Source organism: Hyposmocoma kahamanoa, unplaced genomic scaffold (assembly GCF_003589595.1).
Source record: "Hyposmocoma kahamanoa isolate Upper Pololo Valley unplaced genomic scaffold, ASM358959v1 62, whole genome shotgun sequence".
Classification (NCBI taxonomy): domain Eukaryota; kingdom Metazoa; phylum Arthropoda; class Insecta; order Lepidoptera; family Cosmopterigidae; genus Hyposmocoma; species Hyposmocoma kahamanoa.
The window spans coordinates 8,873,406-8,901,068 of record NW_020653850.1 but is presented as its reverse complement, the minus strand read 5'-3'; the positions used below and the strand labels follow the sequence as shown (position 1 = coordinate 8,901,068).

At 37.4% G+C, this 27,663-nt stretch overlaps 1 protein-coding gene across 1 annotated transcript in view; it reads left to right on the top strand.

Annotated features, from left to right (window-relative positions):
- Positions 1 to 17,139: 17,139 nt before the first annotated feature.
- LOC113229797 (protein couch potato-like) overlaps positions 17,140 to 27,663 on the top strand; it is a 265,848-nt gene continuing 255,324 nt past the window's right edge. Inside the window, exon 1 of the mRNA XM_026463478.1 lies at positions 17,140 to 17,286. The gene's annotated coding sequence lies outside the window, so the exon portion shown is untranslated. The remainder of the gene's footprint in view (positions 17,287 to 27,663) is intronic.

Here is a 27,663-nt window from a genome sequence, read left to right as displayed (position 1 = left end):
CCGAGACGCGGAAATGCAGCAAAAGCTGTAGTCAGAATATAACTCGTATGAAGCATACAGCAAGTAAGCCTGCAATATAAACAAAGAACCGAAAACCGTATTATCCTATATACGAGGTATATGGATATTACTGTACATGCTCAAAATATCACTTTTACATTGAAATAAAATTATTTAGGTATTTATGAATTTGTTTCACCCTGTTCTGATTTCTCAATTTCGCTCTCTGTCTAATTGGAATTATATCCGTAATAATTAGAACCAATTAAAGTGTTCAGTGTACAGAGTTATTATGTTACAAATAATTCGATTCATATTGTAAGTTATTTTAAGATATCGTCGAAGTACATTCAATTACTTATTGTAATTTTCAATAAAATTTAAATATTTATTATTGAACTGTGCAATTTTTGTGTTCGTCCAGTTAGTTGGTTCTTTTTTGTGTTCCCTGCTGAAAATTGAAACAATAGAACACTTATTATTGACGTGTTTTTATTTTGTGAAATAATTCCACTAGTTTGTTATAATTATTAAATACAAAGATCGAACACAGAGAAAAAATTCCTCGACCCAACTCGAACTTGCGACCATGGGATTCCGTCCGCATTTCGTTGCCAACTAAGCTTCAAACAGACCTCTTTGAAGAAGAAATTCGTCAACGACGTAATAAACTCGACCGAGCTTACTACGTCGTTGACACATTTCTTCTGTGTCTGTTATAGATCTTTTGTATTGAGTTTTCCGCTTTCGACAACGTTGATTCTTCTATTAGTGGACTGTAGTCCAGTAATCTGGTCTTGACATTATTAGTTGTTCTAAAATGACAAAAAATAGTTCATACTAAATGCTTCCGAGGAAACCGTAGATTACATTAAAAAAAAACCACTTTTGTTTAGCCATAAACAAACACCACATATCGATGTCCCTCTGTCTGCTATTTGAAAAAAGTCGAAAAGAGTCTTTGTTTTTAAAATAAAATGAATGAAAATACAGAGTACTAAAAAAACCGATCTCAAAAGTACGTGGAATTACATATAATTACCAAGTTTTATTGAAATCGGTTATCGGAAAGTGCGCAAACCCGGATTCATCCCCTAGTTCGCCACTATACGGGACTTGACACAGGAGATAATAAAAATCGGTTCTCACTAGTCAAAGTATATTGAGAGAAAAACGCCTTGAATTGGAGAATAGCAAAACCTATAAACCTAAAATCATTAAAATAATTGCTCCTTAAGTAAAATTTAGGCGCTATTTATATAAATGAATGTTCATGCGTGATCAGCCACCCTTAGAGGTGGCAATTAAATGGGACCACTATGGAGGTAGTCTCTCTCCAACAAAAAAGAATCATGAAAATCGGTTCACAAATACCGGAGTTATTGCATAACGTCCTCCTTTTTTTGAAGTCGGTTAAAAAAGGTGTACAACTCAGCAAATGAGTAGTATACGAATAGTTGGGCTGTGCATTGTTTCATGGAATATAACAACAAAGAAACTCGACGCAAATAATTCACTATTAAATAGTGGGTTGGCCAAAAAGTCCACGCGGTCTTCTTCTTCTTCGGCCTTTAGTCATTCATTACTGAGTGTAGGCCTCCTCATTTGCACGCTATTCCCTTCGGTCGCGGGCCATTTGCATCCAGGTCTTTTTGGTTACCTTGACTATGTCATCCGTCCATCTGGCCTAATATCGGTCTTCGATCTCCACTCTTCTGCTCCACCGGTCATCGGTTCTGCGGCTTATGTGACCTGCCCAACGCCAATTTCTTTGCGCAATGATACGCCTCACGTCAGACAGCTTAATGCGACTCCAGATCTCCGTATTTTTTCGATTTCAGATCTTTTCGATTTAAGGATTTGAGTGACATTGCCACTGTTATGGACAGGCGTGTCGCTTACAGCCAGGCACATTACTTGTTCGTCCCGTAACTTGGTATCATAAAAAAAAACTTTTTGATGGTTTTATAAAGATGTGTGTGATTTTGATATTATCATGATGAACTACTCCTATAACTTTTTAAGACTTACTAGTTTTAGGCGTTTTTCACGAATCACAAACATAAAACTTTCCCGCCTGTCCATAAAGTGCCCGAAAATTATTATTTTTCAAATTACCATGGACAACATAGTATTTTAAAAGAAAAAAAACCTTTTTTATTAACAAGCTAATATATAGGGTGGCCACAGTGGAGATGAAGCAAAGACGAGAAATTATGATAAATAACTGTATTAAATTTCCACAAAGGTATTTCTTAAACTAAATAATTTTGAGAATGTCCGAAGTTAGGTACGTTATGTCCAAAAGTGTCTTATAATTATAATTAAAATGATGAGTTTTGCATCGGTCACGTTGCAATGCACGGGGCGCGCGTTCCGGGGTGCGCGAATGCAAGTGCATTGACCTGACGTTTTAGGTATGTGTGTTATGTGCAAATCTGGATACATAACAAGCTAACTTTAGTGGAAAAAACCACACAAACTTATTGGCCAACCCATTACAAATAATCAAGTAATAATATTGCACTTAGACACAAAATAAATTAATTTTGACCAAATTTAACAATTAAGCAAAGAAAATAATCAAAATTAGATCGAAATAGGCCAAGTAATTTAATTTATAATACCACTCTCGGTGCTCGGCAAGCCTAGTATTAGTGTATTGCTACATTTTCGATGTGTAGCTATAGTAGTTGTGTATTTAGAGAATAAGTTTTGTAAGTAATTTTATGTAAAAATATATGTATTTTATTTAAATGTTTTAGTTTTTACTTTTTAATTATTCGCTTATTCCGATTTTTGATATTACGGGCTCAGTCGGTACTAAAAATATTGCATAATATTAAACAGTATTGATTTTATTTAATATTACGATGTTTTACTATAATGATATTCATTTATTTTTATGTAATTACCCCACTAGTTTGTTATAATTATTAAAACAAAAATCGATCATAAATTATAAATCACGGGACTTGTCAACTTGTGTCTCAGGGTGACGGGCGCAGTTGCAGCGCCCTTCAGATCTTAAGCTCTGAGTGGAATTGCAACTGCTATGGACAGGCGTGTCGCTTACCACCAAGCGCACGACTTGTTCGACCCGTCACGTGGTATCAAAAAAATCGAACACAACAAATATCTTCCGCAGATTTTTCAAAATGGCCACCGTAAAGATCTAACGATTTCTTTCGAAAGAATGTCAGAAAATTAAAACTATTGAAGAAAAATTACAATCTAAGATCTAGCAGTATGGCCAATTAAACGCTTTAATGAAAAATTTTACTACTACTAAAAAATCCTTCGATCTGACAGAACTCAAATTGCGTCTAAAAAACTGCGTCAGTAAATATATCTTTACTTATTTGTTTATACTCAATCACGCTCACTCCCTTAGGGTCGTATTCCAGAACTCTACTCAACGCTCAAGTCAGGACTTGAGCAGACTTGGGTATGATTTCAAGCACTGGAAATACGACCCTAAAGGCAAGGACTTGAGTATGATTTTCAGTGCTCACTGCAATACTCAAGCCCTGACTTGAGTATTGAGTAGAGTTCTGGAATACGACCCTTAGATTCCCATCGGGGTGGGGACAGACTATCGATTGCCACTTAGCACGATACTGACAAATCTCTCTGCTTCATTTCATCAATCTTTTCATATAAACCCTCTCATTCTTCTCATTACGCACTCCAGCCTTTTTAAGAACACTCTCAATACGTTTATTTGTATTAAGGATTAAACAATATGTTTAGTATATGCTTGTATGTGTATACTGAAGATAGAGATTTTGAAAGCAACCAAAAGGTAGCGCAAGTCCGACTTGCACATGGCCGGGATTTTTATTTTCAAAGCACCTATACTTCGTCTTTTTTAACATTAGAAATAAGGTAAACAAAGGAGCAGGGTTTGTAAAGATTTTTCCTCAAAAATTTATAACTTTTTATTAAATTTAACTTCAAAAATTTTTATTTAAAAATTGAATTGTGAATTGAATGATTGTAATTTTTTTAGTTCGACATAATCAATAAAAAAGAAATTGTGAATAGACCTGCAGTCACTATTAATGTGTTGGGTCTTAGTTACTTGATCTTGTTGTTTTGGTTAGTTAATAAACAGTTTATTATATTGTTATAACCTCCGTATGCAACATAATTCACTTTGCCTATTATATGGTACTATTTCCTTTTCATTAACTCGAGTATGGATTAATACCCTTAAATGCTAAGGGTATAAAAATTATACATCTGAAATTAGTAACTTTGTCCTTACAAAGTCGTTTTGGCTTATACAAATATCTAAAGTCAAATAATCAAACTCAAAATATTACAAAACATTGGCGGACTTATTTGCAGTAAATAATTGAAATGACTGATAATTGAAATGATTTGTCCGTATTAAACTTGTCTATATCTACAACGCACTTCTGCAAACGAAAATTAATACAAAGATTTACTAACAGTAAAGTTGAACAGAAAATAATAAAAACTCAGCAACTTAAAACTGACAAAAACACAATAAGAATGCAAGGTAACACGACCAATTAAAATATCAATAATCTCAGTACAGAGTACTAAAAAAACCGACCTCAAAAGTACGTGGAATTACATCTATTTGCTAAGTTTTATTGAAATATCCCCTAGTTCGCCACTATACAGGACTTGACACAGGAGATAATAAAAATCGGTTCTCACTACTCAAAGTATATTGAGAGAGAAAAACGCCTTGAATTCGAGAATAGCAAAACAAATCATTAAAATAATTGCTACTTAAGTAAAATTTAGGCGCTATTCATGCGTGATCAGCCACCCTTAGAGGTGGATGATTTTCTTCAAAATAAAATGGGACCACTATGGAGGTCTTTCCAGCAAAAAAGGAATCATGAAAATCGGTTTAGAAATACCGGAGTTATCGCGTAACATACATACATTATTGACAAACTCCGTAAAATAACCGTAAACGCCGTATCATTTTGCACCACGATAATGCCAGTTCTCACACGGCCAGACAGACAAATAAATTTTTGAAGGTGAACATCGTTGAGCTTATGAGCCATTCGGCGTACAGTTGCGACCTTGTGACTTTTATTTATTTCCAAAAATTAAGGCCGTCGAATAGTATGAAAAATATGTTTCAGAGATTGTCAGGGGGGAATTGCATAAATGTTTTCAAAATTGGTTCATTCGTGTGAAAAAATGCATTAACGCCAACGTAGAAAATTTTGAGAAACAATAAATTAATTTCTGACCATTTATAGTATTTGTTTCTTATTCATTCCGGAAACTTTTCGTGCACCCCACGTATCAAGGAACACGACCACTTTCATTTAGTCGTATTAAATTATCTGAGTCTTTCATTGTGCAACATTTATATGAATAATTACAAATATTATAAATTAATTCCTATGAGGCATATCATTGTTTCATAATTTAATGAAATAATAAAAAAAAATTTTTTTATGATTATTTTATTTGCAATCGGCCGCCAGGCCATAAGCGAATCTTTTGAACGAGAGAAGACGTTTTTGGTGTAGCGGCCAGTGCCGCACCTCCCAACTGTAGAACATGGCCTCGCTTAAGCCGTTTGACCATAGTTGATGGATCTAGAAGTTCCGCAATGAGTGGGTTCGGGTGGCAGGATAGTCGCTCTTTGTGCTTAGTTTTGTGTCGGTCGATCTCAGCAGCTACCGATATGACGTTTTGATGACCATGGATCTCTTCATTACGAGTGAACCAAGGGGCATTGACTATTGCCCTCAGGATATAATTCTGCACTCGTTGGAGACAAAGTATATTACTCTTGCTAGCCACACCCCACAGCTGAATACCATATACAAATGGGTTTTAAGACCGAGTTGTAGATTAGAAGTTTGTTGTCTACTGATAATGCTGAATTTCTTCCCATGAGCCAATGGAGGTTACGATACTTGAGATTGACTTCATCTCTTTTTCGTTTTATGTGATGCTTCCATGTGAGATGTCTGTCCAAGTGAAAACCGAGGTACTTCACACAATCAGAACGTGGTAATGTTTCATTACCAAGTCTTACTGGATTACAGTTTCCTTTTCTCAGTGCAAATGTGATATACAGATACAGAACCATCTGTGGGTAAGATCAAGTTGGAATTGGAGATTTGTGCTAGCTTTAACAGGAGTCCTGTCAACGGACAAAAGGGCTATATCATCGGCGTATGTAGCAACTGTGATGTTATCCGATATTGGTAAGTCCGATGTAAAGATGTTATACAGAACCGGGCCGAGGACTGAGCCCTGTGGTACGCCTGCCAGAATATGGTACATGTTTGATCTCGCTTCTCTGTGTTTAACTTGGAACGAACGACCCGACAGGTAAGACTCTATGAGAAGAAACATCGAGTGTGGAAGACTGTCTTTAACCTTGGCCAACAATCCCTTGTGCCACACCCGAACAAAGACTTGCTGCACATCGAGGAAGACCGCAGAACAATATTTTTTGTGTTCAAAGCTCTGTCGGATCATGTGGTATACCCGATGAACCTGCTCAATAGTTGAGTGAGATTTACGGAATCCAAACTGGTGACATGGCACAACACAGCAGTCATCCATAAGCGGTTTGAGTCTGGCGAGAAATATCATTTCCCAGAGCTTAGACAGCACAGGCGTTAGACTTATGGGTCGGTAAGAGGAAGCCTCTTGTTCAGGTTTTCCTGGTTTGTGGATCATTACTACCTGGGAAATCTTCCGTATGGATGGAAAGTGACCCGTCCTGAGAATGGCATTGAACAAGCAGGTTAAAAATGTAATGCACTTCCTTGGGAGATTTTTTAATATTTTCGGAGTGATAAGATTAAATCCCGGGGCCTTTTTTGGATGTAATGATCTTATTCCTTGCGCAATTTCTCTTGGAGAGGTAGGTGTAAGAGGCAAACACATTTGAATGTCCTGCGCTAGAGCTGTCTCCAAGTCAGACTCTTCATCGGTCACTTTATCATTCGGCTGAAACACTTCATCTAGGTGCTTAGCAAATACTTCCGCCTTTTCTGTATCTGTTCTCGCCCATGTTCCCGTTACTGTTCTGATAGGAGGGTACTGTTGTTGGGGTCTATTTAAGCCTTTAGTTGCCTTCCAAAGTGAGTGCTCACCATGTCCAGTAGAGGCCATCATATGCAAGTTAGTGTTAACTACAGAGTTGATTGATGCATTGATGATACTCTTGAGCTCTTTGCATGCATTATTATATTTATATTTGTCCAGCGCATGACGCGACTGATGCCAGACTCGCCTTAGACGGCCTTTTTCCAGGATCGTTGCACGAATATTCGATGGTTGGGTGGGAATGCGTGGAGTTGAATCCTGCTCCGGTGTGTTAGCCCAACCTGCTGCTTGGATAAGGTTCGTGACATGTATGCATGCTCCATCTATCTCATCGGAGTCCTTAAGGGGGATTGGTAGTTTTATATTTTGATTTATGTAGCTTCTAAAACCCGCCCAATCAGTCCTATGGTTTACAAGTGATTCTGCCTTGTCATGAGTAATCACACTCGCATTCACTGTCAGAATTACTGGTGTATGATCTGAGGATCCATCCAAGCTCGATTCGACTTTCATATTCACATGAGCCACACCCTGACTCAGGAAGAAGTCCAGAAGGTCGGGCAGCTTTCGAGGGTCACTTGGCCAATATGTTGGTTCTCCAGTCGATAAAGACTTCAGATGCATGGTGTCGGCACAGCGCTTTAGTTCGCGTCCACGAGTGCTAGTACAGCGAGAGCTCCAAAAAGTGTGTTTGGCATTCCAATCACCGCCCGCGATGTATCTTAGACCAAGGGTCTAAAAATAGGCGGAGAACATTTCTGCTGTGATTTTGTGCCTTGGCGGACAGTATACAGAGGAAATCGTGATGGAACCCATACGACCTTCAATTGTAACTGTGGTCGCTTGAATATGCGTGGTAGAAAACGGCTCCATGGCTGAGTGTTTAATGCTTTCTCGAATTACCAAAGCAGTTCCGGCGTGTGCTCTACCATCAGGATGGGGGGTGTGGTAGATGTTGTAGCCTTTGATGCGAGGACTGCTCCTTATGGTGACATGGGCCTCTGATATTAGCACTAAGTCTAGTTGGTTTGTTTTTATGAATGACTCTAACTCGTTAATATTAGGAGCTAGCCCGTTGATGTTCCAGGTTGTGACTCTTAGGGATGCCATCTATGGAGCCAGTTTGGTTATGACTGTAGTCAACAGTCCCACGAGGGTACTGATTTGTTGTAATAATATATCTATCTTTTCATTTTGTTTTATTAGTAGCTGTTCTAAAGTAGTTTTGTCGCTCATGTCAATAACTTCATCAGATGGAAGAGGATTTCTGTAACGACCAGCTGTTACATCTGAGTATGTCACTTGTGTTTTGTTCTGATAACCTCGTGGTGTTGATTTGTGAACTTCTGGGACACTCATTATGGACTGCGTATTAGACTTACCATCGGAAACTCTGGTAGAAATCTTTTTGGAGTTTGTTTTCCTTTCAAGTATTTCTTTGTATACTTGACAGCCTTTGTAGTTTGCGGGATGATCGCAGGAGCAGAGAGCACATTTGGCAGGAGAGTTTCTGTCTTTTTTGAGACACTCAGCAGTTTTGTGTCCCTCACCACATTTTACACATCTATAAGGCCTCATGCAGTTATTTTTGGAATGACGATACTGCTGGCAACGTTGACATTGAACAATTGTTTTATAGGGTTATTATAGGGGTCTTCGATATAAACACGCTGATGATATATGTATTGAATATCTTTAACTAAGTTGTTGGTACTGGAAGGTTCGATTTACGAAAAATGTTGAAGTTGGTTTCTTATCTAGACCATAGCGACAATTAATAATTTCACCTTTAACCTTATTACTGTGATTCTCAATTGCTTGGATAATAGCATCATGAGGCGTTGTGTGGTGAAGGTTCTTTATGACTATACGATAACATTTGTTGTCCTTTGGAGTAAATGTATGACCAATTAAGCCTTTCTGGCGAATGAGATGAATCACTTTTTTGTAGTTTTCTGACGTGTTCATCATTATGCGCAGCAAATTTTTGTTGACAATTTTAAACTTAAAATCAGTTGGATTCACTACTGTTTCTATAAGTTTAGTCAGTTCGTTTAGATCTTCTATGCCATACAAAACAACAGGAGGAGGTTTGTTTGGCGGTTTCTTCTGGGTCTCAGTCTCTGTTGAATCCACGGGTAGGCTGGTAAACCTGTTAGCCAACTTTGTGTGAGAGTGTGGTGGTGACTGTTCGCGTATCTTGCGTTTTTTTGACATCGGTATTCGCTGCCATGGAAGTGGTTCCATTCTAGATGTACTTGGGGCGGCTATTGTATCGTCTTTGGACATTGTCGCCGTATTGTTCGCAGTACTTGAGTTTGTTCCGTTTGATGGAACTTTACAAAAAGAAATAGATCTCTGTCTGGTAAAGAGTAATAATAACAAGAGTAAAAATAATAATAATAACGCACACACTCAACATTGCCCCGCACTACGGGAAACCACAGAACAATAAATACAGTAGAAGTGGTTAGTTAGCGTCTGACGCGTGCCTATTATAGCCCTCGAAAAACCTGTCAGAGCCCAGTCCACCATTTTCGTTTTGTATGGTATAGTTGTCTCGTTCTTTCATCCAAATTGTCTAAAATCGTAGAAAAATGCCTTATTGTGCTGTTTTGGAGTGCAAAAATGGTAGCCGCTCCAAAAATATTACCCGTGGTGGTATTTTATATCATCGAAGAATCTTATTTTAATAAATTTCCAATGTTCTGTTTACATTTACATTTAGCCTGATGTATCACACTGCTGGGCAAAGGCCTCCTCCTGATCCCTCCACGCATCCCGATCTTGAGCTAATTGAACCCAAGCCTTGTCGTAGGTGTCCAGTTCGTTACGCCATCGCTTCCTCGGTCTGCCACGGCGCCTTACGCTTTCGGGGCTCCACTGGGTGGTTACCTTGGCCCACAGGTCTTCAGGTATACGCCAGACATGACCAGCCCAACTCCATTTCAGCTTCGCAGCTTTTTAGGCTACATCAGCAATCTGAGTTTGGGAGTGCAGTGTCGTGTTCCGAATTCGCTCGGTCCGTTTCACACCTAATATGCTGCGCTCCATTGCTCGTTGATAGAACCCGAGTCTGGCTTTTGGGATCTTTGTAAGTGACCAAGTCTGCGCGCCATAAATTAGTAAGGGAAGGATGTACGTGTCCATCAGCTTCTTTTTGATTGAGATATTGGGAGAGTACCCCCCTTAAGATATTTCATGGCTCAATAGCTCCTCCAGGCATTTTCAGTGCGTCTAGCAATTTCTTGCTCTTGTCTGCACTGGAAGGAGACTATTTGGCCCAAGTAAACGTAAACACGCTGACATATTGCTTATCCTCCCCATTAATGCAGATTTTGCGCTTGGTTGTGTTAGTCATGACTTTGGTTTTGGTAATGTTCATTTTTAGTCCGATTTCGAGGCTGGCAAAGCTCAGATCTTCGAGCATGCTTTGTAGCTCTTGAACAGATGAAGAAAAAAGGACAATATCATCCGCGAAACGGAGGTCAGTTAACCTTTTCTCGCCGAGATTAATGCCTCTTTCTTCCCACCGAGCTTCCTAAATATTTCTTCGAGGGTACTGGTAAAGAGTTTAGGTGATAGCGGGTCACCTTGCTTAACACCTTTTTTATAGAGAATGTTGGTCCTTGTGTTTGTTGTAGTTTTATTGATGCTGTACTAGTTTGGCATAGTGTTCGAATTCAATTGATATAAGTTGGGTCTATTTTCTGGTTGGACAAAGCGGTAAGTATGGCGTTGTGACCTATTGAATCGAATGCCTTCGCGTAATCCACGAAGGCAAGATAGCGTGGGATTTTAAATTCTGTGTGTTTTTCTGTCACCTGATTGATGGCGTGGAGGTGTTCGTTGGTGGAAAGTTTTCTTCGGAATCCCGCCTGTTCTGGTGGTTGTTCCAACTCCAGTTACCTTCCAATGCGGTACTCGATTATTTTGATGAACGCCTTGTACAGGTGAGAGACAAGGCTAATGGGCCTGTAATTATTGATGTCGGACTTGTCACCTTTTTTGTGTAGGAGAATAATGTAAGAATGGCCAAATTGGTCGGGAAAGACGCCTGTTTTTAAGATGATGTGAAACAGCTTGGTAACATGAGGTAGAAGTGCGTGTTCACCCAATTTGAGCGCCTCAGTGCTTATACCATCTTCTCCTGGTACACGGTTATATTTCATGTTTTTGAATACAGTATGAACTTCGGAGCCAATAATAGAAGGTATGTGTCCGGACATTAATATGAATACATATTTTCAATCGGCTGTGATTCCTCTCATGATTTTCCATTCGCAATACTTTGCTTCGCAATTTTTAATGAGCGGTTGTTGCTTAGGGCAGTTTCTGTCAAACTTAGATTGTATTTTCGTACATATTTCCTTATACTTCTTTTTACTTGTTTGGTCTTTATTCTAAAATTTAAGCTAGTTCTATTCAAACTTAGGCTCGATCTTTTCTCTATTAACTTCTTTGTTTCATTCGACAACTTTCGCTTGTTGCGCGGCTTTTGTTTTGTTTTATGGCTAGCATTTTTTAAACTAAATTCTATGTTATTATATTGTTCTTGAACGTTTATGCAGTCCATATTAAGTATTTGAAAGCTATTTTTTAACTCTAAGTTGAACGTTTCCGTATTATTTACGAGAGATTCTTTATCTAGCTTTCGATATTTTTATTGCTAAAATGTTTTTACGTTGTAATTTTATATTAAATACCAATGTCATTCTTACTGGTCTATGATCGGAGCTACATTTAAATTTATTGATTACATATACCTTTTTTACCAAGGTCTATCAGAAATGAGTGAATGAGAATGTATTTCATTTTTTACTCTGGGATTTGGAGCAGTCCAAGCCCATTTACGATGAGGTTTTTTGTAAAAGAATGTGTTGGTGACAGCAAGCCTTTGCCCGAATGCAAACTGAATCAAACGGTCGCCACGATCGTTACGTGTGCCTAGCTCGTGTGGCCCTAAAATGTCTGTGTTGTCCATCGGTTCTCTTTGACCTATTTTAATTATTTTATTTGGCGTTAAAGTCACCAAGTATAATATTCCAAGTGCCTCGATGATTATCTCAGGCATTGTTAAACAAGTCGTAGAAGTGTTCTACCTGGTCTGCTGGGTGGTTCGACGTGGGCGCGTACACTTGGATGATCGTCAGAGTATAGTTTTTTGCTATAGTAAATTTTAGAACTGCTATCGTTTCTGAATAAGATATGAAATCTAATATGTATATAGTAAGTATCTTTACATTTTTTCTTAACTAAAAATCTTACACCATACAAACCGCCCGTTTCTCCCTAGTAATAAAGGATATCGTTTTCCCATTCAATGGTTTCTTCTCCTTTTCTCCTAATCTCGCTAAGTCCGATTATATCCCACATGGTCTTTTTTTTGGAGAACTAAATTAATAACTTCAATTCGTCGTTATTCAACAACCGCTAGATGGCAGTACATTTTGAACTGCCTTTTTAACTGTCTCTGTAGCCGAACGGTTACCATGACTGCCACGCAGAGGATCAAGTTCGATTCCCGGGCCGGGAGAAATATTTGTATGGTCGACATTTATTTATCTCGTGAGTTTGTTTGTGATTTGTGGTTGTATATGTGTGTGTCCATGGTACCCGCGACACAGTGTTTCCCTAGTGCGGGGCTATGTTGAGTGTGTGCGTTATGTTGAGTGTGTACATTGACTAAAATTTCAATATAATATCAAAACGTCGTAACTTGCAAGATTAGGTGTTGATGGTATTGAACTTTCAACGATATGCCAGTAGGGAAAAGTTTAAATTATATTAACAATCCAGAATTTGTTATTTCTTTTTAAATTTGAAGCTATGACCAATCAATGTTAAGATTTTGTAGTGTTTCAAATTAAGAATGTATGAGTTTTCACGACATCGTTTCTCATAGTAATCGAGGCTTAAGACACTTCCATTGTTTTTTTTCTTCCGTGTGGGAAACCCTGTGCCGCGAATGCCATGGACACATACATAGATAACCACAAATTACACCCAAACTCACGAGAGAAATAAATGTAGATCATACAAATATTTCTCCCGGCCCGGGAATCGAACCTGGGACCTCTGAGTGACAGTCATGGTAACCGTTCGACGACAGAAGCAGTTAATAAATGCAAAATGTATATTTTGTCAATTATTCTGCCCTCAGAAAGAAAAAAAGGCACAACTGCTGTATAAAGTATGCATAGTTGTGCTAGTTTTTGTTACGAAGGCAGTGTGATAAGATGGAAAGCGTTTCCGTAAAAAAAAAGAATTTTTTTGGCTGTTATACGAATGAGTTTACATTTGTGTAATATCGCTAAAAAGTTGGGGATCGCTAAAAAGATTGAATTGTGATACTAACGTTCCTAATATGAACCAGTGGCCAAATATCAGAACGTTTGATCGAAATCAAAAGACGATTGTCAAATCACTCTTTTTACAAATAAAAAATGTGACCAGTGCTTCATGTGAACATTGTTATCATAATTATAACTATTTTTTTTAGAGCTCCTCCAAATATGTCAATGAGTGTGTTTCGCTCTTGACATTAGAATCAGATACTATGATATACCTATGATTGTTTTCAAATACATATTTAAGTTTTTTTAGTTATGTGTTTACACTTTTGCATGTCTCTGTTCTCGTACATACATTGTTGCATAGTTATAAGGATAAACAATTTGTGCATTATACTAGTTATCACTGTTATCAATCTGTTCTTTGTAATAAATTAATTAAATAGTAAATGGACATCTGCGAACTATGATAGTGGGTTCACGATAATGATTTATTGAAATGTCTAATTATTCAGATAGTCTCTGACATTTTGCTCTATATTCTGTATGAGTTATAATTTATTACAATAATAATAATAACGCACACACTCAACATAGCCCCGCACTAGGGAAATCCTGTGTCGCGGGTGCTATGGACACATACATAGACAAACACAAATTACACCCAAACTCACGAGAGAAGTAAATGTAGGCCATACAAATATTTCTCCCGGCCCGGGAATCGAACCTGGGACCTCTGCGTGGCAGTCCGGCATGGTAACCGTTCGGCCACGGAGGCGGTCGATATTATTTCTGTGCTTAGAAGGAAGTATATTTCTGCGTAATTCTGTACTCCAATAGATAAGCAATCTCTTTGTTTATTTGATAAATTGTGTTATTCTTAACTTCAAACTCTGCAGTTTGGCTTTACGGATCACAACTCTACTACCGCTACAAGAAAAATACTTAAGTATAGGTTTTTACTCAGTATTATAATAACGTTATGCGAAGGATATGTTGCGCCAAATATTTTTTTGACATTATGAATAAAAATACAAATCATAACGTGCTAATAGAAATACATTACATATGGTAATGGTGGTATGTTGTCGATGCTGTGACTGACGTTTGTTATCCTAAACGAATTTCACAGACATAAAGAAAATATTCCACTTCCTGTCGAAATAATTGGTCACTGAGGTTGATTTTGAGTGAATGGTATCCAGATACGATAAATTAGCACGTATTATGTTGCATAATAAACTATTACGCTGTAATAATTGTGTGGCATGCAGTTGGAATTTCAATGCGAGGGTTCGGAGATATAACATTAAAGATTTTTGGCCTATTTTAAATATTTGGGTGTTACTAAGTCACGGATTAAGCAATTCAAACTGCCAATTATTTTTACAACAAATAAATTAATAATATTTTTAAACAATGAATATTTTGACACATCGCTTAATTTTAGGTGATCATGTAAACTGGCCTTGTTTCCATCTGGCCTATCAAATAGGTACAATGATTTCAATTATTCCTCAAGCAATTTTAAGTATCGAATTTTTAGGTTTTCGCACTTGTTACATGTTGTTATATATTTTTTAAACTGAGTCCCATGATTACAATACAATATGTGGTCACCACCAAGGAGAGGTTTTAGAGCATTTCAATGCGGAGAAATGGTAATAAGATTCCGTTCAACATATTACGAAATTAATTTTTGATTGACCATTTAATATTATTTTTAAAATTTTGCTACCTATTTTATTATTGCTATGTTTTAATGGTTACCATTAATTATAGGTTTTTAGGAGTAAACGTTCCGAAATATCGAAAAAATAAAAAGAAATCCTACCTTTATGTCAAAGGTATGCAAATTGCACTTGAAATCGTCATAATGATAAAACTCTAATGCTCATTCGTAAGATGAGAAAATTGCGCAATAAACTCTAGAAGTTAGTGTTAATCATATAGTGAATAACCACGAAATAATTAAAATGTATATCATCAATTTGAGGCTTTTGTCGGTACTCCCTCCTCCACTCCTTACGGTTCATTTCCAATTCCTTGACCACTTTATAGGTCCCATTTTGATTGTCTTCTTTATTTGTTCACTATACGCATATTTTTGTCTTTCTCTCTTTCTTAACCTTTCTGTCTTTCTTTATCTTATTATCTGAGGGCAATTATCACTCTCATATCCTCATTACATAGCAAATGCTAAAGATTTTCTCCCTTTTGTTCTTTATTGTATTCAAAAGATTTCTTTCTTCCCTAACCCTTTTCAAAACTTTGTCATTTGATATCTTCTCAGTCCAATTTATTTTTTCAATTCGCTCTATCACCAAATGTATATATGTATAACTCATTATCAAGGTGTCGCTTAGCTACTTTTACCGATCAACCATCAATATTATTCAGAAGCACTAAGATAGCGCAGGTTCCCCGCTAGGTCCTGCTAGCTAACCATGGGACTGCTACATTGGATGTTTCGTTCTTCTAACTGAATGCGAAATACCTAAACAATACCCTTTTAGAAAGGTATGACGCCGGTAAACAGGTAAAAGTTAAATCTGCGACCTCGGGGTTTCGTCCGTTTAGATTGTAAGGATACTAAAGTCTAAGCACCTGCTTATTTGGAGCAACTCCGAAATTCCGCTGTGAAATAATTAGTAAAAGCTTAGATTAGTTTTGTGGTCTTTTGAAAGGGACGGTAAAGGTTTCTGTTTGTATATTTTAAATAGGTATTTAGATAGATATAGATAATGGTTAGGTTCAAATATTGTTGAAAGTTAGACATTTAATTTTAAGAATATCTAATTGTTAAATTTTATTTGTTTATTAATTAATAATCATAAATTACACTGTATCAAAGTAAGAAAGACCCTTTTACTAAGAGCTTCAGGGTAGCGAAATTAATACAGGCGAAATTACCCTGTCTGTCTGGGTGTTCAGACCAGAATTAATTTAGGAAAATTCGTTTCCCAAATTGTGTCCTACCGAGAATCCAATCCGAATTTTGTTCAATTGCTGAATAATTCTTATTTCGTATTAGATTTAGGTAGTATGATTTCCTATGCTGTGTTCTGTTAGTTAATAGTGTTTTAATCTCTTGAATCCGATAGTGAAACATTTTTAAAATGTTCTGTAGGCCATTGGAAAATTTTGTCGATAGCCTAAAGTAGCAAGTGCGATCTAAAGTTATAGTGCACGCCATACATAGGGGTCGAAAGTTGTTCGATCGATACGCAGTTTACTTATCCACGGACGCACTGGCCGGACACATCGCGTGCCACCTTTAATACAAAAATATCGATTTTTCCACAAAGCCGCGTCACCGCAATCAATATACCTTTCCGCCCCATGCCTAATTACGCCCGCCTACATTACTCAAATATTCCTAAAAAGACCGTAATCGGTACCATCATGGTACCTCCACGATTACAACCATGAAAAATAACGTACACTGAATCATTGAAAGAGCACAGGAAAACGCTTCATTGTAAACGTTTTATTTAATTTTCCCTCCATTTACTTTTTATAATTTCTGCCGGGCATAAAAAACGATCCGCCGCCGCAGGAAGCGCACATACACGTGAAACCAGCCATATCTGGACGCACACAGGGATACGAACACCTGTCTCGGGAACTAAAGGTGTGCTCGAGCGAGCGGGAGGGAGGCGTGTGTATTTGTAGGCTACAGGCAAGAGGGAGAGAGAGCATGCGCGCGCAGAACGCCGGCACGCCCGCCGCGCGTCCCGCTCACGCGCGAAACCGCCCGCGAGCCGTCAGTCTATCGCGCGCAGAGGCAGCGCTTGTATGTGCCGCCCTTTGCTTTGACGCGACCGACGCAGTGTCCGTAACCGGCGTTCGGAAAATTGTGCATGTGCGTTTTCCGACTAGAGGAGTGTGTGTGATTGTGAGATGTGCTATTGTTTTCTAGGTAACTTATACCTTTGTCAAAAAGGCAGCCAGATACAATTTTTCATCGATACACTTGTTGGCACTTATTTTAATTTCCCTCTTATTAGATTTCCCACGGAGGCAGTGTAGCAAAAACTGTTTGGTGATACCATCGCTCACTTTTCTACAAGAGTGAATTTATGCACCTACACCGGCTGGTGCTATTCCAGCAAAGTTTCATTAAGCGCGCAACTCTTATTAGAGCGTGCGAATTTATGACTCGTTAATTGTTTGCGTTGCTTTAGATAAGGTTAACTAACTGTGAATGATCCTGAACGTGACTACAACGAATGATGTTATATTCACTAATAAAATTAATAAAAATATTGATAAAGCTTTTGAAGTTTCCAATAAAGTTTGAAAAGTTTGAGATAACAGAAATGTCGATACGGATAAGGGAACTTATCCATTAGGAATAAAGGAATTCAACAATCAACAACTAAAGGCATGGAAATGCAAGTACCTATCCAAATTCACCATCATTTGGAAAGTAACATTTTCTGAATGCCTGTGTTTAGAAAACACAAACCGAAATGAGAAACCCGCGAAGTCATGTCATTCACGTGGTACACAAAAGAGAGGAACGTAACAATGGCAACGTAGAAATTACGCCAAGTATCGACACAGTAGAGCACTTTCTGAAACCATCACACATTGTGCTCGAACATAACAATGAGAAATTTAATAGATCCATGAGTTGCTATTGCTATTTAAATCCACCAAATGTGGAATCCCGTTGAATGTAACGAGAATGTGATTATAATTTCAATTCAAAATTAGATACCGAGGAAGCAACAAAATTTCAATAAAATGCTTATCAATAATGATTTCGTTAGGCGCCTTCGAATTAAAGTGCCAAATGACTTAAAAATACGACTGATACGCATAAAAAATGCGTTTAAGAAAATAAAAACAAAATATAAAACTTCATGCGAGACGACATAGCAAAATGTAAACATGCAACTATTGATGTAATATGTAAAATTTTAATTTGGTTTTTAGACTGTACCAGCAATTTTCTTAACTCACAAATTTAACACGCCCTGAAGACAAAAATAGTTAATTTACATTTCAAACGAGATCATTAAAGGCCGTCTGAAAGTCGTATACATGACCAAGATTTGCGGCATCTTTGCTACAAAAAGGCACCTTGTCGTCGAAATCCCTATTTTCAAGTTTATAAAGAGTGATATGTCGTTTACGAAAGTAACTTGTTTTCTAAGTTATGTTAAAGCAGTAATTGGTACGTTTCATTCATTAGCTAAGCAAATTTCGAAATGGGTTCGCCATCGAGCTAGACGTAAGAGGATATTGCCGGCACTCATTCGTAATGACAGATCTTATTACCTACAACCATAGATTCTATTACAACACGTTCATAAAATAACGTGCAATTTGACAGAAGAGGTACGAATCCACGAATGTTATATCAGTCAAAGAAAACAGTCTTGGTTATTTGAAGAACATGATGTGTATGGTTGTAATTTTTCACGGTTGGTGGTTGCGCAAATGGCCACTGCGACGGACAGATGGCTAAGCGGACAACGTATTTTACTTAACGTGTTTACGTGCAGTCGTACACCTTTTGTAGGCTTGCTGTTCGATGGGTGGACTACGAGTAATAATTATTTGGGAGGTGCCGCTGATCTACTTAAATAACAACAGCAAAACTGAGTCTAGTAAAATTGTGCGACTTAGGAGACCATAATAATTTCGTTGAATACGTCATTGTGGAAGGTAATTCTAATGATATATCTTGACCCTAGAATTGGATTGCCCTGCCTAATTGATCCCAATGAACGGGAATGACCTCAGGAACGAGTATGACCATTAGACGTGCTGTCGAAAGAAATGGGAGGTTAATCGAATTAACGTAGAGGGAACAGTGGAATTCTAAGCCAGCACTAGCGTGGTCGGTCGAATTATAGAAATGGGCATTAGAACGGATAGTGCCTCGGGCTAATGTGAGAATTTTCGACTACAGACATGCACACATGTATAAACAAACCATATATGTGTAAAAAGGAACAGTCCAGAAAACTATTAAGAAAGATTGAATAACTATTTTTTACATTATGGATTACCTCTAGACTATGAGAAACAATAACAACGCGAATAGAAAACTTACATCACTCACGATATCGCTAGGCGATGGTTTACGAAAAATTATAATAGCGCATTAATGTTATCACATATCACAGTACAAAATATACACGGAACACTGCATTTTATTGCTTGTATATCGAGAATAAACCTCTGCATTATAAAACAATACTATTGTTTCTTTCAATTAAGATAGCAAGTCTTTTTATTTTTCACTCTTCGTAGAGTGGATTAAAGTCGATGGTAAAAATTATAAGCAATACTCTTCCTCCGCTTGAATAGCCGGTAGCTATTGCACTATCGATAACGGTTCTTGTTAATTGCACAGTGAATAGTGAGAACTGTTTTTTTTTCAAGCGTGACTTTTTTCTCCCATTAGGATTCAAAGTAATCTGTTCAAAATAATTCATCATCATTTTTTATTGAAACTTTTTGCCATGCGCCTTCAGTTCTGTTTCGCATCTATGTCTAATATTAGTGTGCTTTTTATTGTCAATGTGTCTGGAAGTACTTCGTTGCCGTAATTACTAAGGCGAGTCCGTTTCGAATAGTCGCTTGTACAAGGCCTGCTATTGTGCCGAATTCATTGCGTCACGACATTACCAGTTCACGATCGAGAGCCTCTAATAGCTGCTTGTTAAATTAATCACTCTTAGTTAGATACAGATCTATTCTATGTTTTCGATATCAACGTCCTTGGAAGTTGGATTTGTTTGTACGAAAAAAGTAGAAAATGTTACTAATGGTCCAAAAAAAATAATTGTAAGCAGATAAAATTAGAAATGGTTCTATGGCTTAAATGCAAACCGCGCTGTACTGTAACAGCATGCAGTAACAACGCTAAGTGGGAAATTATTTATTCAGCAAAAGTATGCATGAGGTAGGAAAGGTCAAAAGTTACGCCGAGCCTGGTTATTTAAAACAGTTTTATGCTTTATTTAACAAATTAAAGGAAACAATTAGATTAATGTAGTCCAAAAATCATGACTTCATTCTATGTAAAAAGGATATGGAAAAGCGTGGAATTTGTACAGGTATTGTACTGACACGGATGTTCGCCGACTAGCAATTTGTTTTGTGTTCCGGAAAGCGATCGGATGGCATTGATTTGCAATAAAAAAATATTGCTTTGTCATGCTCTTCGCGGCTTAGGCCCTTTCACAACACGCGGCAATGAATCGCAATGCGCACATGCCTGGAAAAAAAGGAAAATAACCGAAAATCCTAAAAAAAAAACACATTTTTGTCTCGTAATTTATAACTGGACATTACGTGTAGTTGTAACTTATGTTACAGACATTGTAATTTTGCTATATTAAACTGAATGAAAAGATGAATCAAACAAACACAATGTACGTACCATAAAAGTTTGCACTCGTTAACACTGAAACATGTAGGTCGGCAAAATAATAAAATTGACACATTTTTCATGTCGCCGAATATTAAACATTTTTGCGCGCCCGTTCAATATAAAAATGCTAAATAAAGTTACCCTGAAAAATTGGAGCGTCGGTCAGCAACTGTAATTCCGTTTTTACGGTAAATGTAAATATTTGCCGCAATAAAATCTATTTGGGTGATTAATTAAATGAAACATGACGTGCTTCCTTTGAGAGCAACCTACTGCCCGTTTTGTACGGCTGAAAAAAGTAAACTTTTTCATTTGCGGATTTGATGGCTTAAAGTGTTTATATTCGTTTTTGATTATACTTGATCTTCCGTGGTACCTCAACCTACGTGCATATAATAAAGAAGTTACATTACAAGCAATTGAGTAAAGCTTTTAAAAAATTAACGTATCAACTTTTCGATTTTTTTAAATATTTGAAGTAATAATGAAAGGCAAACATCAATAAACAGTTCATTTCAAACTTTATTGATATCATATCCATTGTAATCAATTGAACTACCTACGTCTTCTTATTATGAACTAACAAACAATAACTACGTGCCTAGTCATGACGGATTACACAAGAGCTGATGTCACAGCGAGAGACGCGAAAATTTCGTTCCATAAACAGGTGGCTGTGGGTGTCCTCATCCTAAGTGAGTAAATAGGCGCAATTTAGGACATGCCTCGCGGTCCGACTGATTCAACACTTCGTTCAGGCAATTAGATTCAATTTGCGGGCGCTCACTATGAATACGGGTTCAAACAAAGCCTAGTTTCTTTCGAAATTAGCTCGAATGTGTACTCATTTACGTTTAATTAGATACATTGAAGGAAAGTTTGCTTGAGTTTCTACTTTCACACGAATGATTTTACATTAATTTTGAAATGAAATTCGGTAAGTAGATTTCGCCCGTGTTGTATATTTTGCTGGATACTGTGTATTTCAGTCGAAATTTCATTACGCGAATGGCTCCATTGGCCGGCAGACTGACGTAGTTAATTGAATGGGTTTGTTTGTTGGGCATATTTATGGAATACCCACTGTCTACTACAATACTTTTGAGTCAGCTTATAAGGCAATTATTTGGTGAAAAAGATGCGAAACAAAAAGTTCATCTTCGTCCTAAGTTCTTTCAGCATCCAAATTTTCTAATTCCAAAAAGAGTCCATAATCTGTCACGGGTTCAAAGAAATGCGTTTTGTTAATGCAAATTGTTTAATCCTAAATTAAAAAGATACAATATGTACTTACCAAATTATTACAATCCTCCCGGCTACGTGGCTAAATTATTATTATTATTTTTATTTATTTTTATTTTATTTATTGGTTCACCAACAACTGTTACATTTATACTTATTGTTAGGTACATTCTGTTTTGGGTTTAAGCTTAATGCACAGCTACTTAAAGGTAAACACCACATGCATAGAAAAGTGTCTTTAACAATTCGACTTATTATATTTATCTATTATTTAATGCTCGACAAAATAACAATTATATTATTTTTAATAAATATTAAAAAATCACAAACCATTTTACCCGTTTGTATCTTGAGATATAATCTGAACTACGAAACTATTTCTTTGAGGCGGCCCTCATAGTTTTCAAATTAAATTAAAGCAGTTCGTTGGGATCCGTACACGAGTACTGGTAAAGCTACCCCCGTAACTATGAACTAATTTGTTAACATCAACTTTGGTGTTTGTGTTCGTGGTATCAATAATTGAAATACCTTTTAGTGTAATGATATTAAAAAGGCCTTTTATTTATTTCGATCGGCTCAGAAAACCGGGACAGCAGAAGTTGGTCAAATTTAATAAAATATTTTTTTATACAAATTTTATTTAATTTGACCCACGTCAGGCGTGCATGACCAAAAATTTTGCTGTGTCAAATTTGTTAACACAATAATCTCAGTACAGAGTATTAAAAAAACTGACCTCAAAAGTATGTGGAATTACATATAATTACCAAGTTTTATTGAAGAGCTACCGGAAAGTGCGCAAACCCGAATTTATCCCCTAGTCCGCCACTGTAAGGGACTTGACACAGGAGATAATAAAAATCGGTTCCCACTACTCAAAATATATTGAGAGAAAAACGCCTTCAATTGGAGAATAGCAAAATCAACCATTAAAATAATTGCTCCTTATAATAAAATTTAGGCGTTTAACGCACATACAAAAAAAGGACTGTATGCTCCTTGCTCCAATTGAGTACCTCCTCCTTTTTTTGAAATCGGTTAAAATAGACTTAATGGTTCCTAAGCAGTTTATCTCCTATAGTCCGGACACAATACTGTCCCAATTAAAAAAAAACACACACGTGAAACTAAAAAGTAAGTTTTTTTTTCAAACAAACCAACCTTTCTTCGGGTTCTTTACAGCTCCCGTGGTCATGGCTGATTGATCGTGCATCACTTAAAGATTTTTTACGTCTGTCGCAATTTGCGAACATCATCCCCATTTATACGTCCCATTGCAGGGCACGGATCTCCTCTTAGGCCATAATACACGCTGGCCCATAGCGTTCACATGTTTGTAGGTTCACATGTGGGTGGTTGTGAACATTCTTCGACGTGCAGGTTTCATCACATGTTTTCCTTCACCGTCTCCATTAAAAGCTCTGGTAAATTTCAAATTAAATTTCGCAACTTTTCGGAATTTATATTCCGAAAAAGGTGCGGGCCTGAATTCGAAGTCACATGTCTGCGAACATGTCGTGGATAAACTTGCATACTCAATTAAGTTTGACAAACCCCAGAAACCTCGCCTTATAAATCTGTTTCGTCGAATGAATGAAGGAAGTTTCCTTCATTCATTTGACGATCTCGTCTCAGGTAGAGTAGGTCCCGATTTTAATTTTCGATAGGACAAATTAGAGAAATGGACTTTTCTAAATTTGTTCCGGTCTGGGTGTTCTGTGTAATGCTCCAGACTTGAGCAAAAGCATAGATGGACAAATCTGCTCTGAATAAATTTGACGATCATAATGTGGGCTAAATAAAAATCTTTCAGTTATGCGTATCAAGACCCCTCAATCTATACTGTCTGTACTTTGTAGATACTGCGGGCATTGGATGAGGATGTTCCGGGTTGGATTCCCGGTAAGACCAATTTGAGAAATGAACTTTTCGACGTTGTTACTAGTCTAAAGCTCAGGCCACGCAGAGGTGGCCGCGGAAGCGTTCCGGGCGCGGGAATTTTTATAATGTACGATTTTATATGAACCCTGCCACACTGAAACGCGCGGCCACCGCCCGTTACAGCGTGACAGGTTTCATAAGAATTCGTACATTACAAAAAATCCCGCGCCCGGAACGCTTCCGCGGCCCGCCTGTGTGTGGCCAGAGCATTAGTGTTCTGAATAGTACCCCGGATTGAGTTCCGTTACTGTGGTACTCGTCGTGGTACATAATAATAATACAAAAGCTCTTCTGCTATTAATATGATAATACATAATAGGGAAGTACTGCCACTTTACCTATTTCTTCCACCAAGCAGTAATGTGAGCATTACTGCGTTTCGGTTTTGAAGAATAAGGGCGCTGGTGTAATAACGGGCACATGGGACTTGTCAATTTATGTCTCAGGATGACAGGCCCGATGGTTGTGTCCCTTAGGTGTTTTCGATGTAAAGTTCTGAGTAGTACTGCAACTGCTATGGACAGGCGTGTCGATTAACATCAGGCGCACAACTTGTTCATCCCGTCACTTGGTTTCATAAAAAAATTCACGGAATTGCCGCGTTTGAGACCAGGTAATTGGTCTGATACATTATTATCATTCATTCTCTCTGCATGTCCGAACCACCCACTCTTAATTAAGAGCTTATTCGTGTTCTTAATTAAAGGTTTCACGTACAGTTCTGTGCGTCGCCCGCGTCAAAGTAGTTGATAATCTAAAAATCAATAATAGCCATTCATTGCTATGGTTATCGGTACTTTTATGACTATGACGCTAATCACGTACTTGCGAAATTCCACGGCTATCGTGTGATTTTGTCGCATTGTTAGTTTTCACGTTCTCGTAAAGAAATTGTGACACTCTTATTCATTACAATAATTATTTAACGGTCCACTGTTCTCGGTCACCAACAGCCGTAGCCGATTCTTTACATTTTTTTATGTCATACCAAGTGGTGGGACGAACAAGTCGGGCGACACGCCTCTCCTTGCAGTACCACTCAGAGGTCTGGGCGCTGCGCAAACGTGTCTTCTGTTGAATTTAAGCAACCGGCAACTAGAAGCGTATATTCTATTTTCACACAGATTGCGGTTGACGCAACGGCTGCAGTGTCCGATTGCCACAACCGGCGTTTTTTTCGATTTCATATTAATTGTATGAAAATAGAATATTCGCTTCTAGTTGCCGGTTGCTTGAATCCAACACAAGACAAACTTTTCACGACGTCATAAACCGTAACGAACAGAGGGACACTGCCATTGCGCCTGTTACCATAAGACATAAGTTGGCAGGTCCCATCTGCCTGTAATCCTTGTAAGGATCAGATTTTACTTTTGCGTATTGTTCTAAGTTTTCTAAACTTATGGGCTGAACTTATTGGAAATTAAATTATGTTTTCGGATCTAACCGCGTATATTTCTTTTTTTTGTTAGCCGTGACCATGGGATCTGTAACGAGCTCGAAACGTCGGTTAGTTAGAAAATAATAATAATAACGCACACACTCAACTTAACCCCGTACTAGGAAACCCTGTGTCGCGGGTGCCATGGACACTCAAATAGACAACCACAAATTACACCCAAACTCACGAGAGAAATAATGTAGGCCATACAAATATTCCTCCCGGCCCGGGAATCGAACCTGCGATCTCTGCGTAGCAGTACATGGTAACCGTTCGGCTACGGAGGCAGTTAATGTGTATGCAATTTATGTATGCGATTTAGATCGGAAAAAATAGCCTCATTTCCAATGTGTAGCAATGGCGAAAACATAAAAACCGAAATTGAACTTAGTTATAAAACGATGTTGCCTATCAAAAAGGAAAATTCAACATCAAGATAAAATCATCCATTATCATCATCCTATTTAAGACCCAGGCTCTTGTTGGTTTAACCTTGCAAACTCCTCACAATTAATAACCAGCTCCTTGACCTCCTTATAGCTGCTCACTTTGATTTTCTTCTTTATTGGTTCACTAAACGCCATTCAGCAAACGCTTGGTCTTCCTCTCTTTCTTTTCCTTTCTACCTTGCCCTCAATTATCATTCTGCAAATAATCCATACGAGTATAGTTTAGATAAATGCATATATTTCACAACATTTCCCCATCAGGGTAAATAATAATTTTAATTTTGAATAGGTATAATATAAACAGCTAGCTTAAATGTAGTGAGGCAACAAATAGCAAAATGGTCCTTGGACAATGATGTCCTGAGACGAAAATGTGTGTGAAAGTGTGTTTGGTAATAAGAAAAGCGTACCCATTGACATCAACTAGTGGAAGTATAACTAAGATTTTTTTCTTGTAGCTTTCGCATGTAAAAATAGCTAGAAGAAAATAAAATTTCTAGAAGAAATAGCTAGAAGAAAATAAAATTGTTCATTAAAATACATGGTTCATCTAATTTATGTGAATGTGCGTTGTTTATAAAATGAGCATCTTCTTATCGTATCGATGGTATGCACCATACTATTGTGGCCAAGAACTCAAATATTTTTGAGCATTTCATTAAAAAACTGTGTATTGTCCCAAATAAGGGACAATTTCAACTTACAACTTAACATAAACACTTTTTTTCGTGTTTAATGTTTAACCTTTTTGACGGATTTGATCTGTTAAAAAGTAAGCAGCGATAAAGTCAACACGTTCCGGTTTTTCACAAGTACTTCAGCCACCTTCTTCAAATCTCCATCGGGTTCATCCTGGATTTAGAGCCGATAGTAAAGCCGTCGAAGTCCGGGCTCTGGCCGGGACTTAGTAGTTATAACAAATGGAAAGTGGAGGAGTTGGGACTTATTTACGAGCACAGCCACAGTATAAATACAGACAGGATTAAAGTATTCAGCGTTGTCGGAAATATTGTAGTTTTCTTTGCGTTGTACTAAGACCAACACTTGACGAAGTTTGCACAGTTTGCAGCTTTACGGACGCCGAAGCGTTGACGTTATTCTGATACAACAATGCATGAGCGTCTGAACGCGATATACTGTTTGAAACATATTTAAAATTGTACGAAATGTCATGATATAATTATAACTTTTTTTATAATAAAAACCGATCTCAAAAGTTTGCTTATCCGATTTCGCTGTGTTCGTTACATCTATTTGCCAAGTCTTATTGAAATCGGTTATCGGAAAGTGTATGAAATCCAATAAACCGGCTTCAGCCCCTAATTTAAAAGCCACTTAGAGGCAGAATATTTTGTTCAAATTTGAATAGGACCACTATTAAGCTACCCCCTTTCGTACAAAACATAATCGAAATCGGTTCACAAATGTCGAATTAATCACATAACATACACAAAAACATACAGTCGAATTGCGAACATCCTCCTTTTTTGAAGTCGTTTAAAAAAGGAAATAATTAAGGTTCCGAAAAACAAATGACATTGCAGCGAACTAAGGCTAACTGTAATAGTAACGAAGCTGCGTTAATATTAGACTGAAAAACACGGAATATACCGACAAAATTAATCATATTTAATAAACAGTCAAGAGTTTGTTCAAATTACATTTCTACGAAAAAAAACCATTACGTTTTTCTGGTCAGAAATATATTTCCCTAACCACTACTCATTTTCAACCACCCTCATCCACTTACTGTCAAATTATATAATTTTAAGTATATTTTTTAAATATATAAATAATTATGTATAATGATTGATTACAAGGTGGAAA